The sequence below is a fragment of the Pelodiscus sinensis genome, chromosome 19 (genome assembly GCF_049634645.1).
Source record: "Pelodiscus sinensis isolate JC-2024 chromosome 19, ASM4963464v1, whole genome shotgun sequence".
In the NCBI taxonomy this organism is placed as follows: Eukaryota; Metazoa; Chordata; order Testudines; family Trionychidae; genus Pelodiscus; species Pelodiscus sinensis.
In genome coordinates this window covers 568,531-582,500 of record NC_134729.1, presented here as the reverse complement: position 1 = coordinate 582,500, position 13,970 = coordinate 568,531, and the positions used below count along the sequence as shown (strand labels likewise).

The 13,970-nt window shown below is 59.6% G+C and overlaps 1 long non-coding RNA gene across 1 annotated transcript in view; it reads right to left on the bottom strand.

The window, feature by feature from the left end:
• LOC142818902 (uncharacterized) overlaps nt 1-13,970 on the bottom strand; it is a 58,892-nt gene that overhangs the window by 24,611 nt on the left and 20,311 nt on the right. The window contains exon 2 of the long non-coding RNA XR_012896597.1: nt 4,138-4,195. This is a non-coding gene — a long non-coding RNA (uncharacterized LOC142818902). The remainder of the gene's footprint in view (nt 1-4,137; nt 4,196-13,970) is intronic.

Genomic DNA, 13,970 nt, shown 5'->3' with positions numbered 1-13,970 from the left:
CACACACCCCAGACAGGGTTGCCAGGTGTTGGGTTTTGAACCGGACAGTCCAGTATTGGAGCTTTCTGTTCAGGAAACAACTTGAGAAAATAGAAGTGTCGGGTTTTGTTGAAACCATCCGGCAACCCTAAACCCAGAGTATGGTGCACAGCACACACACACGCACACAAACCCCCCAGAGCATGGTGCACAGCACACACACACGCACACAAACCCCCCAGAGCATGGTGCACAGCACACACACACGCACACAACCCCCCCAGAGCATGGCGCACAGCACACACGCACGTGCACACACACACCCCAGAGCATTGAGCACCCGCACCCCCGGAGCATGGCAAATGCCACACACACGCACGGGGCATGGGCCAGTGCAGAAGAGCCGGCCAGTCCCTGCCAGACGTGTGCGCAGGGACGGTACCAGACTCGTTCGAGCGCCACCCGCACACCCGGCATGTCCAGCCGGACGCTGCTGGCTGGTTCTAAGGCCCTGCAAAGGCTGGTAGGGATGAGGCAATGATAAAACACACACACAGCACACAACACACCACCCGCCGCACCGCACACTGACACACTGCACACCACACACAGCACACAACACACCACCCGCCGCACCGCACACTGACACACTGCACACCACACACTGCGCACAACACACCACCCGCCGCACCGCACACTGACACACTGCACACCACACACAACACACCACCCACCGCACTGCACACTGACATACTGCACACCACACACTGCGCACAACACACCACCCACCGCACCATGCACACACACAGCACACCACACACTGTGCACAACACACCACCCACCGCACCACACACTGCGTTCAACACATCACAGACCACACCACACACCATGCACTGCGCACAACACTCCACTCACTGCACCACACAGACACATTGTACACCATGCACACTGCAGATAGCCCACAATACACACAACACACCCACCTACCTCACAACACACAGACACATTGCTCACAATACACAAACTACACTCAACACACTCACCCCACTACACACAATGCACATACCCTTCACACAGCACACACACACTGCACATAACACATACACACACACTGCAGATGAGACACACATTGCACACAACACACTTCCCACAACACATTCTCCCCCTGCACAACAAACAGCCCCATTGCACACGCCGCACACCGCACCCAAACATTGCACACGGCACACGACACACATACACTGCACCCAACACACCTGCGCACCGCAGCACGCACGACACACACATTGCATGCAGTACACAATGTGCGTGCACACCAATAGACAAAGCACATGCATAGCGCAGAGGCGCTGCGCGCGCACACACACACACACACACAGCGGGAGCGTTTCGTAGGATGGCGTCAAGGGGTCGCCTTTAAATCACTGGGCTCGTTTGCTCTCGCCAGTAACGAGCCCCTCGCGTCTGAGACTCTCAAACACCTGGGGAGGGTGACGCCATTAGGCACATCTTGCGGGAGGTGAAACTGAGGCGCGGCGAGTCTCTGGCTCAAGGTCACGCATCCAATCAGCAGCAGGACCCAGGCGTCCTGGCCCCTGTCCTGCCCCGGTGGTGACTCTGTCTCCGTGACAAGCCCCTGCCGTGTCCCACAGCCGTTCCCTCCCCCAGCCCCGGGGACTCCAGCTGGAGCAGCCTGCGCCGGGGGCCCTGCTCTGGCCCCCCCCCGGCGCGAGGAAGGGAGAAAAGAAGGTCGTGGCGTAAAAGCCACCCAAACTTTTCTCTGTGCAGTGGCCGGAAGAGCCCCGAGCAAGGGAGAGCGGTGGGGAGGGGGCGAACGGGCGAGCTGCATCGCGCCGGGTGGGTGAGCAGGGGGCCGGGGGGCGGCAGGGAAAGCAATGAAAAATAGGAAGGGAGAGAGGATGACTTCTCGCATATGTGCTCCTTCAGCGTCCTGAGAAATGTCTCCGGGAGAGAAGGAGAACCCTGCGTGAAGGGCAGTGACTCGCTGGAATCTCCTCTCGGTTGTAGTTTTGCTTAACTCTATACTCATTGTATCAAAGAGCTAGCAATGCGACAGGCCGTAAAGATGAGTTATGGGCCCGAGACAGGCAGAAATATAACAGCATGGAAATGCTAATGACTCCGCGCTCCCTTCCTTTATGGCGGGTGGAATACAGACTTCAATCATAAAAACAATCTTCCAACATTTTAATGGGCTCCATCATGCTCTCGCTTGTCCGTATATTTGAAAGATAAATCAAGGCCCCCGGTTGGAATGAATTTCCCGTCAAACTCTGCTACTCGTTGGAAATTGATTGGCTTTAAGTCTGGAGAGCTGGCGCAGTCGAGTTGGGGCTGCGGAGAAAGGCCGGGGGGGTGGGGCTGGGAGCCAGGTGGGCGGATTCCAACCCCCGTGCCCGGAGGGTGGCAGGGTGCCCGGCTGCGGTGATGGAGGCTTTGGTTTGCCGGCCGCGGGCGCCAGGTGCCTTGTGGGCATTAATGATTAGGGCTCACCTGTGAATGGGGAAACTGAGGCACCATGTGACCACCACCTCCTGCCCCTGTCTATTTTGGGTGCTGTGATTTGGGGGCACAAAACAAAGCCCCTCAGCAGCCTGCCCCGGGGTGCACGGCAAGCCAGAGGGAGAGAACCCAGGCGCCCGGGCGTCTCCTTCACCCCGCCAATCGCAGCCGCAGGGAGGGGCTGCAGGAACCCAGCTGCTCTGGCAACTCGCTCCCGGACTCCCCGTGCTCCCAGGGGCCGGGGTGCAGGGGGAGTGACTCACAGGTCCTGGGCCTGCGGGTCCCAGCGGCCACCCGCCCAGCCCGCGGGAACGGGGGAGCTGGGGAGAGGGCCGTGCGCCGGCACCTGGTACCGTGCGCCCTGGTGATGCCTGCTGAGACTGAGCAAAGCAGCCACCTGGGACGCCACTTGCCATATTCGGCCCCAGCCAGTGCTTTGATTCCAGGGGCACCAGGGCCGGGCAGGGGGTGGCCACGTTCTATTTGTATCCTGCTGCCCAGGCCACCGAATTTCCAGGCACTGGCGCTGGCAGCAGGATCCTATTTCAATGGCTCCTGGGTCCCGGGCGCAGCAGGGGCTGCAGCTGTGAGCCCTTGAAATAGCCGCAGCACCCTCGGGTGGCGAGCAAAGCGTCCCAGGAGTGCTCAGAGGACACACGAAGGCTGCCAGGGAGGGGCATGGCTGGGGCGAGGCTGCGAAATCGGCCATGCCACACCTGCCCCACGCAGCCAGCTGCACCAGCCCAGCCAGCCCGACCCACGAGCCCCAGGGGCCCACAATGCACCCGTGTAGCCTGGAGCTGGGTGACTCGAAGGGGACGCTTGATGGAGGCTGCTGGACCCAGATCTCCCCCTGTGCAGAGGAGCTGGGGTGCAAACAGACTGAGCAGCCCACCCAAGGCGACCCAGGCTAGGTCTACACGACAGAGTTGTTTGCACACGTCCACACCGCAAGCGGGTTTTTGCGCAAGTAAAACGAAAGAGCAGAGGGGTTCTGCGGGGAAGGGACTCCTCCTCCTTCGAGGGTTAACTCCGTCTGGTGCCAGAGCTCTTGCGCAAAAAGGTGTGTGTGGACGGGCAGCAGGGTTTTTTTGAGCAAAACCAGGAAAGAGGAAAAAGCACAGGTGCCCTGGTGGCCACTCTGTGGATAGCTATCGGCGCTTTCTCGAGAGAGAGCGGCCATGCAGTGTGCAGTGCCGGACTGAGCCATATTTGTGCCCTGGGCAGCGGGCGCACGGCGCATGCGCGTCCCCGCCCCCGGGCGCACGGTGCCCCTTACCACTTAAATCAGGCACCCCCCGTAGGTTGGCGCCCCAGGGAGCTGCCTGGCTAGGCCCCCCCCCCCTTAATCCGGCCCTGGCAGTGTGGCCGCTCCCTGGCGCAAGAAGCTTTTGCAGAAGATCTCTTCCATAAAAAGTTTCTTGCGCAAGAAGCCTGCAGTGTAGAAATAGCCCCAGGAAGTCTGTGGCAGAGAAGGAAATGGAACCAAGCTCTCCCTTGTCCCAGACTGGGCCCCCTTCACAGACATCCCTGCTACATCAAGATTCACTGACTACAGGAGTTAGCCACAACTTTGCAGTTGAAAGACTTTTTCTAAGGAAAATTGGGGCTTTTGAGTTAAACAAAAATACTCACAGAATGTGTCTTGCTTTCTCCTGCAAAAGTTTGGGGGTTTTCTTCTTTTTCTTGGCAACTGAAAAAAAAATGGTTTCCCAATAAGAAGCTGAAATTTTCTATTAAAAAATCCCTCTCGTTTCCCCCACAGCTTGACTGGCAGGCAGCACGGTCCAGTGGGTAGAACCCTGGGCTGGGATTCAGCCACTTGGGCAAGTCAGTTCCCTGTTTTCTATGCCTCAATTTTCCCCACTGTAAAATGGGGATATTGATCCTGATTGTAAAGTATTTTGACATCTACAGCTAGATAAGGGCTAGCTATTATTGTTACCTAGGTATTTCAAACAGTGCGGCCAGCTCAAATGAATTGACTGAAAGTGTCCCAATATTTGGGGTTTTTCTTAATTTCCCACCTCGTGGAGTCATGGGCGAATCTCGGGGTTCCTTTGTAACGACGAGGCACCTTTCTAGCCCAGGTGGCTGTCGAAAAGACCCGGACGACGCGGCCTCAGAGGGTAAAAACACTGATGGCAAATAAAACAGACATCTCCCGACTTACCTCATGATTTTCTAACTGGGTCTTGTGATGTTTTTTAACATTTGGGGGTGACGGAACCAGTGATGGGGCCCTGCTCTCAGCACCACCTTACTAGCATGCTGGATTTTAGCCTCCAAACACCGCTAGGAGGTAGGAAAGGATTGATCCCATTTTACAGATGGGGAAACTGAGGCACAGAGCAGCTTACGTGTGACTGCCCCAAGGTCAGTGGCCGAGCAGAAACCTGAATCTGCATCTTGTGGGGATTTGTACAGCACCCAGTCTTGTGATGGGCCCTGTGTGAACGCAGAGTAAGAAGACAGCTCCCCGCTAATCCCAGCTTCCCCTCCTCAACTGCCCAATTACCCCGCTTCCCCCAGCGTTGATGATGCAGCAGCAGATGAGTTTCCCAGGCACAAATCTGCAAGGAGTCAGGGCACCCGGGTCTCTGTGGGGGCCACCAGCTCTGGGGAGCAGCATGGAACAAACAGAGATGCAACCAGGTTCTTCATTTCCACCCAGTGCGAATGGCAAATCTGCCCCAGGAAATCATCCAGGGGAAACCTGCCAGCTCAGGGCTCCGTGCGCTGGATTCACCCAAGTGTTTGCTGGTCTCCTCTAGCAGCCACGTACGCGGGTAACAGCCTACTACCATGAGCAGCCCCAGAGCCCCGGCCCCCTTCCCAGAAAGAGACCCGGACGGGGAAGATCCTGGGTTTCTTGCCCCACTGAGCTCAGCTTTGGGGTGACGATCTGGGAGTGATTTGGCTTTGTCTAGGGGGAGGACTGGGCCGGCAGCCAAAGGAACAATCCAGGGCCGAGGTTTTCAGTCCCAGCTCCCTGCTCCAGTTTCTGACTCTGCCCCTTGCTGTGGCTCTGCTCTGGGCTGGCACCCCTCCGCCTCCCACAACCCGGCTCGGAAAGTCTAGATTCCTGTCGGTAAGTGTCGGCCTTATCGATTTCGCCCGCCACGCTCCGCCCGCCAAAACCCATTTCCATCAGTAATCATCAAACCGTCCAGCTCGGCAAAGTGAGACAAACGCCGCCTGAGAACCCGGCTGGCTGTGATTTAGGGATATTTACTCGGTGTGTTTTGACGGGCGATGCTAACAATTTGCCTTTTAATGGTTATAAAGCTTTAGCCTTTGGAATCGCTGCGTCGCCCGTCGTTCGGTAATTATTGTCTGCTCTCCCCCCATCATCTGTCCCCCCCCCCCGAGTTTCCTGCAACGGTGAAAATTTAAATTGATAACATAAATGAAAAAAAAAGCCTAAAAATAAATATTGATGGGATCGGGCTAAACTAAAACAAGCTACGAAGTGGAGGCGGGAGGCCGAGGGTCGTGACCTGCTGTCATGCCCAGCGCACTAGGGATATTTAAAGACTGCACACACTCAGCCTGCGTAACTCACTGCCACATGATCTCACTGGAGTCAGGAGCCTGGAGGAGACCGAGGATGGGAGATGGGTGCTTAATGACGCATCCAGGGCTGCGTTTGGCGAGCTTGGAAGGGAATTTCTAATAATGGACGGCGTTTGGAAGGAGCTTCCAATGTCCCAGCTGGTCCTCATCACAGACAGAGGACAGGTGGCCCCAGAGGCCAAGACTCTAGACTAGGTCTCAGGACACCCCACTTCAATTTGCTGCGGTGCCACAGACTCCTTGTCTGAAGCTGGGCAAGTCACGTGATCTCTCTGAGCCTCAGTTTCCCAGTCTGTAGAATGGGGATAACAGTGCTGGCCTGCCTTTCAGCGGGAGGGTAAATGTGGCGACAATACTATAGAGGGATCCCGGTCAGACCCAGTCTGGTGCCCCCTCTGCAGGAGTACGGCCCTCACCCGGCATCAGGGCTGCTTCTCCCAGGGGCTTGTAGGAATATGTATTAACTGGAGCCAAACTCCCTGTTTCAGGCCCCCCGAGACTCAGGGCAGCTGCATCCCAGTGGCTGCCCCAACCCATAGGTCAGTGTCACTGCTGTCCCCGCCCTAGGCTCCCCCCAGCTCTGCCAGCGCCCAGCTACAGCACCTCCTGCTTTCCCCGCCTGGGGGTCTTGGGTAACCAAGCCACGTATGGGGTGGGGAGGGGGTCATATGCACAGACACAGGGCCAGCCCATGAATCGGACACTAATGGGGATTCACTTCCTTTCCAAATGCCTGGGGTGACGCTGATGTTAAACTGTGGCTGGGTCCCACCCCAGAAGCAGCCGCATTTCGGTGGCCAGGGAAGTGAAATGTTTCCGTCCTTCCCTTCCCGTACAGGGGAACTCAGTGAGCGCGCAGAGAGCCTGGGGGGAAGGTGCAACTGGACACCAGGTATTAGCATGACCTCTGGGACACAGGAAGAAACGACCCCCAGCCCCGAGTCTCATAGCCTGGGCTGCTGGCCGCTGGTAGCACTGCTGATGTGGCTGGGGAAAGGCAGCAAAGGGGGAGGGTCTCAGAGGCCAGGTGCCACCCTGAGCCCAAAGAGCCACCTGGCTATTTCTAGCTCCCCCAGCCCAAGTCAGAAGTCCGCAGGTTTTCTTTGCAGAGCCAGCATGCTCCAGAGACCCGTGCTGATGTCAGGGCATGGACACAGGGCGACACACACACCCTGCCTCAAAGAGCTCAGCGTCTGAGAGAGGAAACTGAGGCACAGAGAAGCAGAAGGTGATACCGGCAGAGCCAGGAGTGGAATTCACCTCTCTTAAGTCCCGGGCCCACACCTTCCCCACAACGCACAATGCCAGCGTTCCCGGTAAGCGGGGCACTTGGGTGGCCACCAGGAGAGATTCAAATGCCGCCCAGCTGGCTAGCAGAGCACCCCCAGCCTTGTAGCATGTATCTCTACGGGTGGTGCACATCTGCACATGCCTCTGTGCACAGAACAAAATGTATTCCACACTCGAAACCCAACAGCAGCCGTCACCCCCTCCACTTATCCCCACTCACACTGGGGCCGCCTGCGAGCCGCAGGGTCAACCAGCCTGACCCAGAGGCCTGCAGAACGGCACGCCATCCACGGCCCAGCTGGCTGACAGACCTCCCGGCTCCGTGCCGCCTGCCCAGGCTGAGTTATGGGCACGCAGAGAGCCGGAGCGTATGCTGGTTGTGGGCGCCGCCCACGTGCGGCGCTGGAGCGTTTCAAAACAATATGCAGGCATTTAAATGTTAATGCAAGCGAGCTGCTTATTGTTATGTTAATTTCCCGATGATTTAAAGGAAACATTTCCCAAGGAGGCACCAATCAGTCACCCCTTGGCTCCGGCTTCACTATTTGTAACAGAAGATGATGCGGGGCTAGTTTCTGTTTCCACTGATAAAAGGAGGGGAAAAAAGAAGGAATTAAATTATGAGCATTGGAGAAAAACATTATTAATCACAGATTTGAACCGTCGCTGTATTAGGGAACCAGTAAATCTCGCTGGCAAAAGGCATGTTTCGGAGCTGGCTCTCGACGGGCTACTAGAGAATAAATCTGAGCCTCTCCTTTGCATCCCGCGCTTCTCTTTGCGAGTCAATTAATCTAGTAATTGGATTTGAAAAGATGTCAAGAGATTATGGGAGAGGGAGAGAGAGAGAGACCAGAGGGGGCAGCGGGCGGTCCCTTCCCTGGGCGGTCCCTTCCCTGGGCGCAGGATGAGAGCTGGGATTTAGGGAGGCCTCAGATGCGGCCGGGGGAATCTCCAGGCAGGTGGAAGGGACAGCAGGGGCTGGCCCTGTCTAGCCGCCTTCGACAGTCAGTGGAATTTTGATCCTGCCGGCCGCCTGTCTTTCCTGGGCACACGGGAGGGACGGGCACTGGCGCAGCGGGCTGGGATCGAGGGCCTGGGCCAAGCTGATGGGTCCCATGCAGCCACGCTGGTTCCGACAGACCCGCTCACCCCTGCCCCGCAGGGCATCCGGGGACCCCAGCAGCGCCAGTCCCACAGGGCCCTGCAAGCAGGGGCTTGTGGGTAGTTCCCAGATGCAAAGCAGTGCCTTGTGGGACAGAGTCCCGGGTACACTGTAGCAGTGTCACCCCCCTCGCTAGCAGCAGTGATCCAGCCAGATCCCTGGGAGCCGACACCCCAACTCGCCACGGCCTCAGGCATTTATCTGTTGCAGCCGATCCCCTTGCTCTAGCGTAGACGGGCCGGGTCCCCGTGGGCCCTTCAAACAGCTGCTGCTTCTCCACCCAGCAGCAGGCAAAACCCAGCGGCCTCCTTGGGCGCGGAGGGCTGTTGTAACAAGTGCAGACACCAGGCGTTTAGCCGGACCCCCTGCCGGCTTCATTCAATTACACTTTTCAAGCATCCTTGGATTCAATCCATAAAGCAGAGCCCTGGGTTTCGCGCCCGCGTGGGGAAGTGCGGTAATTAAACCAAAGGAGGAAGCCATCGGTATTCCTGGCTCTGACGGAGACCGACCGCACCACTCCCTCGCCCCAGACCCAGCAATCAAAGCTGACCACAGCCGAGCCATGAGCCGTGATTGTCAGCAGCGTGGGAAGCGGCGTGGAAGTGGCGAATGTGCTCAGGTAAAGCCTGACAATGTTCTAAGAAACGGAGAGAGGTGCCAGGGGTCCGGGTTTGAACTGCACAGGCCAGTATTTGAGCTTTCTGTCCGGGAAATAAATGGAGAAAATAGCGGACCCAGAAATGTCGGGATTTACGAATGACGTACGTTTTATCATTCTCATGAGGATCAGGACGGAGTTGTGTACTGCTGGCTGGCAGACACACTCAGGCTGCGAGAGTCACATTGCGTGAGTGTGTCTACCAGCCAGGCAGTGCGCAACTACGCAGTGGGGAGGGGGGCCGGATGGAATCCCCGGGGCCGGACTTGCCCATGCGCTCCGCTGGGATCGTGTGCGGGACTGGCAATGCCTTGGGATCTGCGCGTGCCTGGGCCACTCCCCCTGACCTCCTCCCGGCCAGCCCTCCCCCCCCAAGCTCCCTCGTCCAGCCCTCCCCTTCCCCATCTCCCCCGGCCAGCCCTGCTCTTCCCAACCCCCTCCCAACCAGCCCTGCTCCCCACTGGCTGGTTCCCCCCCGACCTCTCCCACCAGCCCCGCTCTCCCCACGGCCGGTTCCCACCCCCCGATCTGAGATCAAGTGTGTCCAGTATTTTTGTCAAAACCATCTGGCAACCCTAGAAACAGAAGGTCGCCCGACATTTTCCATTCTGAGCCCGTCTCCCACATCGTATCCCCGTGTCAGAACACTGGCCGTGCTGGGGGCATTTCCCACGCATGCCTTCTGCCTTGGGCTGGGAAAAGTGTGGGCAAACAGCCCCATCAGTGTGGAGAACGAGCTTAAGGCAGTTTGGCCAGGGTTGGAGCAGAGCGAGGGAATCCAGCCGGGGGCTAGCACTGGAGGGTGAAAATCCACCCTGGCCTGCCTCATGCTCACTGACAGCCTGCCGCCAAAATCTCTGAACAGGCCAGGTGCACGGAGCATGCTCCCACGTTCCCCACAACACCGGGTCAGAGCAAAGAGCCTAGGCGGGTGGTTTGCAAACCAGGGATGGAACAGTGCAGACGATTAACCGACTAACCGAGAAGCAAAGGCGTTTCGGCTAATGCTACAGGCTACACGCATTCCCCCCCCCCCCCCCCGCCAGTTCATGTGTGAGCAGGCTGGCCAGCAGCCCGGCTCGCGCTGGGCCCAGGACCTCCCCCCGCTGCGGCTCTGCATTTCAAGTGTACTAGGAGCCAGGCGGGCAGGCAGCCCGGCTCACACCAGGTCCGGGAGATCAGACCCCTCCCCCCCAGACAGCGGCTGCCTGTGGACGATAGGAAAGTCGAGTAACCGGTAAGAATTCACGAGGTTAATCGACTATTCAACTGACCGACATTGAACGTCCCTAGTTCAAACGACAGGTGGTGCCCATCATGGGCCGTGCAATGTTGGACCCCGGGGCCCGGGGCTGCAGGGGATCCGGTGAGCAGTGGGGGGCTAAGGCAGGAAGCTGCTGTAGCCCCTCCCCCCACTGCTACTCGAGTAAGCCCCTCCTGCCCCAGCCCTGCCCCCCAAGGCCGGAGCCCCCTCCTGCGCCGCAAAGCTCCATCCTCAGCCCCACCCTGCCGCCCACGCTCCAGTCACATGACGTTGGGCGCGGCGGCTGCGATTTCCTTCAACGGGGTCACGAGAAAAACAAAGTTTGAAACCCCCTGGCCGGCGGGACGGGCGGCTGGCTGGAGCCAGGAGCACGTGGGGGTTTGAATCAGTCCCTGCCTGGCCGTGGCCGTAAGAGTTCCACGCACTGCCTGCACCTACCCAGGCAGCTCGGCCTGCCCCGTCTCGGAGCCCGCCTCCCTGATTCCCAGCATGCCTCTGCCTCTCGCCGCAAGGTGCACGCGTGGGCCACCGGGAGGATAACAACCTACTACAGCTCTCGCTCTGGCCCCACTCCGCCCCGTGAGGCCAGTTCTCTCGACCCCGAAGGTCTAGGAAAGGCCAGCGGCACGGGGAGATCTCTGCAAGCGCATGAGGCGGGCACAGAGCCGGGGAGGCTGGAACGAGCCCCACTGAGCCCCGCCCCCCTTGGGCCGATCGATCCCAGCAGAGGCCTTAGCTCCAGGTTCACCGCCGGGATCATTTTGGATGGGGGATGGGCGGCCCTGCTGCGGGAGGAGCCCCGCCCCCGTTGGCTGGGGGACGGGGAGGGTGACCCGAGGGTGCATCTCCATTCCGGGACCCACTGGCCCTTCTGTGGGGCTCGCGGGACCCGGGTCCCGTCAGACGCCCCTCAGCTCCGCCAGGCCCCTGCCCTCCGGCTGCTCCCCGCGGCGCCCCCATCACCTCATTAACGAGGTGCTGCTCACGCCCGTTTTCAGCAGGTCCTCCCAAGGAGCCCACCCCCGCCCCGTTGTGCTACCCGAGTCTCAGCATCCAGGACCCGGACCGACAGGAGAGGCGGCTCTGTGATCCAGCCCGGCCCCGCTGCAGGAAATGTGGACCTGTGGCCCCCAGGCCGGGAACCTTTCGAATAACGGATAGCAAATCCCGGGCTGTTCCCAACCCAGCTCCCATTCCCTGCCCCTGTCTGGGGTCCCGTTCCCCTCCCCCATCCCAGATGCCGTTCCCCTCCCCCACTCCAGATCCCATTCCCCTCCCCCATCCCAGATTCCATTCCCTTCCCCCATCCCAGATCCCATTCCCCTCCCCCATCCCAGATCCCGTTGCCCTTCCCCATCCCAGATCCCGTTCCCCTCCCCATCCCAGATTCCATTCCCTTCCCCCATCCCAGATCCCATTCCCCTCCCCATCCCAGATCCCGTTGCCCTCCCCATCCCAGATCCCATTCCCCTCCCCATCCCAGATTCCATTCGCTTCCCCCATCCCAGATCCCCTCCCCCTTCCTCATCTAAGATCCCGTTCCAGATCCCATTCCCCTCCCCCACTCCAGATCCCATTCCCTTCCCCATCCCAGATCCCCTCCCCCACTCCAGATCCTGTTCCCCTCCCCCATCCCAGATTCCATTCCCTTCCCCCATCCCAGATCCCCTCCCCCACTCCAGATCCCATTCCCCTCCCCCATCCCAGATCCCGTTCCCTTCCCCCAGTCCAGATCCCATTCCCCTCCCCCACTCCAGATCTCATTCCCTTCCCCCATCCCAGATCCCCTCCCCCACTCCAGATACCATTCCCCTTCCTCATCTAAGATCCCATTCCCCTCCCCATCCCAGATCCCGTTCCCCTCCCCATCTAAGATCCTGTTCCCCTCCCCAATGCGCACACACACACACACACGTGCATTTCACAGACTGTGTACTCCCCAAATAGACACGTGTGCACGTACACTGCGCACTCCCAACCATGCATCGTACACACTGTGCGCGCTTGCAGTATAGACATGTGTGCACACGTGTGCATACATTTCACACTCGTAAACATGCATCGCACGCGTGTGGCACGCTCCGGCTGCCGCATGTGCATTCCCAGAGTGTGTGCGCGCACCTATTTGCACATTGTACGCGAGCCTGGCAAACACACTATGGTGATCCACGTGTGCACACGCACACTGACTCTCTCCCCCACACACGGATGCTAGCCCTCCAGGCCCACACACGCACGTGCCGCACCCTTGCATCCCTTTCCCCCCAGAGCCAGCCGAGCCCGGCCGCCGGGCGGCCCTGACTTCAGCGCTTAGCGCTGAGGAGACACTAATCCAGCTTGTCCGGGAGCCGGCCTGCCAGGGGAGCCGTGCGTCACCCGCGCTCCGGCCCTGACAGCTCCATTAGGAAGCGCCGCTCCAGGGGCAGAGAAGAGAGGCCGGGAACCCGGGCCGCTCGTATTTCTGCCGGGGGAAGGTGCTGAGCGCACAGCCCGGGATGCATCACCCCCTTGCAGCAGCCGGGAAATTCATCAGCCCCCCCGCCCCCCGCCAGACGCGCCAGCCAGCGGTTGTCATGCCAACCCGACCTCCGACCCCCTTAATGGCTATTTCAGGTGGTTATTTATGGCGACGATTAGGCCCGGGCTGGATTTACGGCTCTGCCCCTCCCAGCCCCCGATTCCCAGCCTCCCCCGCGCAGCCAACAGCATCCAAGGAGGCCGGGAAGACTGGCCAAGGGGAAGGCCAAGGCCTCTTGGTGGCCCAGCCCCATGTCCGGCCGCACACGGGCCCCCCCCCACACTCGGGGATCTAAGCCAGCCGTCCCCAGAGCAAAAGCCGCAGCATACACCAGGCCAAATACAGCCTGGGGACAGAGTCCCACGTCCCCCCCAATCGCCATGGTGACGGACCATCCTTCTGTTTGCCCTGGGCTGCCCCACACCGCCCCTCCGGCCCCGTCCACAAACACCCCCAAGCTCCATGCCAGGCAGTGGAGAAATCCGGAAATCCCCCCCCCCACACACACATCACGTTATTTAAACAGCTGTTGCAGGCGCTCTGCCTCCCCCACCTCAGGGTCCCGGACACTGGTCCCCTGGGTAGCTGGGGGGGCTCCAGACTTGGATAGCGGGGCAGGGGGCCGCAGGTATCGGCAGAGCTGTGGGGACACTCCGGGCAGCTCTGTCATCTGGCCGCGCCTCGCCCCACCACTTTGAGCAGCGGCCTCACAGACGCCCCCAGCATCAGCGGGTGCTCAGCACCTCCGAGGATAGGGCCCTGACTCCACAAACCCAGCCTGGCCTGACTCCCTCCCACCCCTTTGGGCAGCTGGCTTACAGCAGGAGGGACACTCCCCCGCCCAGATCCCCAACCAATCTCTGATCCCCGCTAACGGGAAACGAAAACAAACACGGCTCTTAGTGTAGGTCCTACATCTGCGCCGGCTCTGCAGAAGTACTGTGCTCAGAGCAGCTCCCTCCCCGGGGGGCCACAGAGACCCCCCCCACGTTAG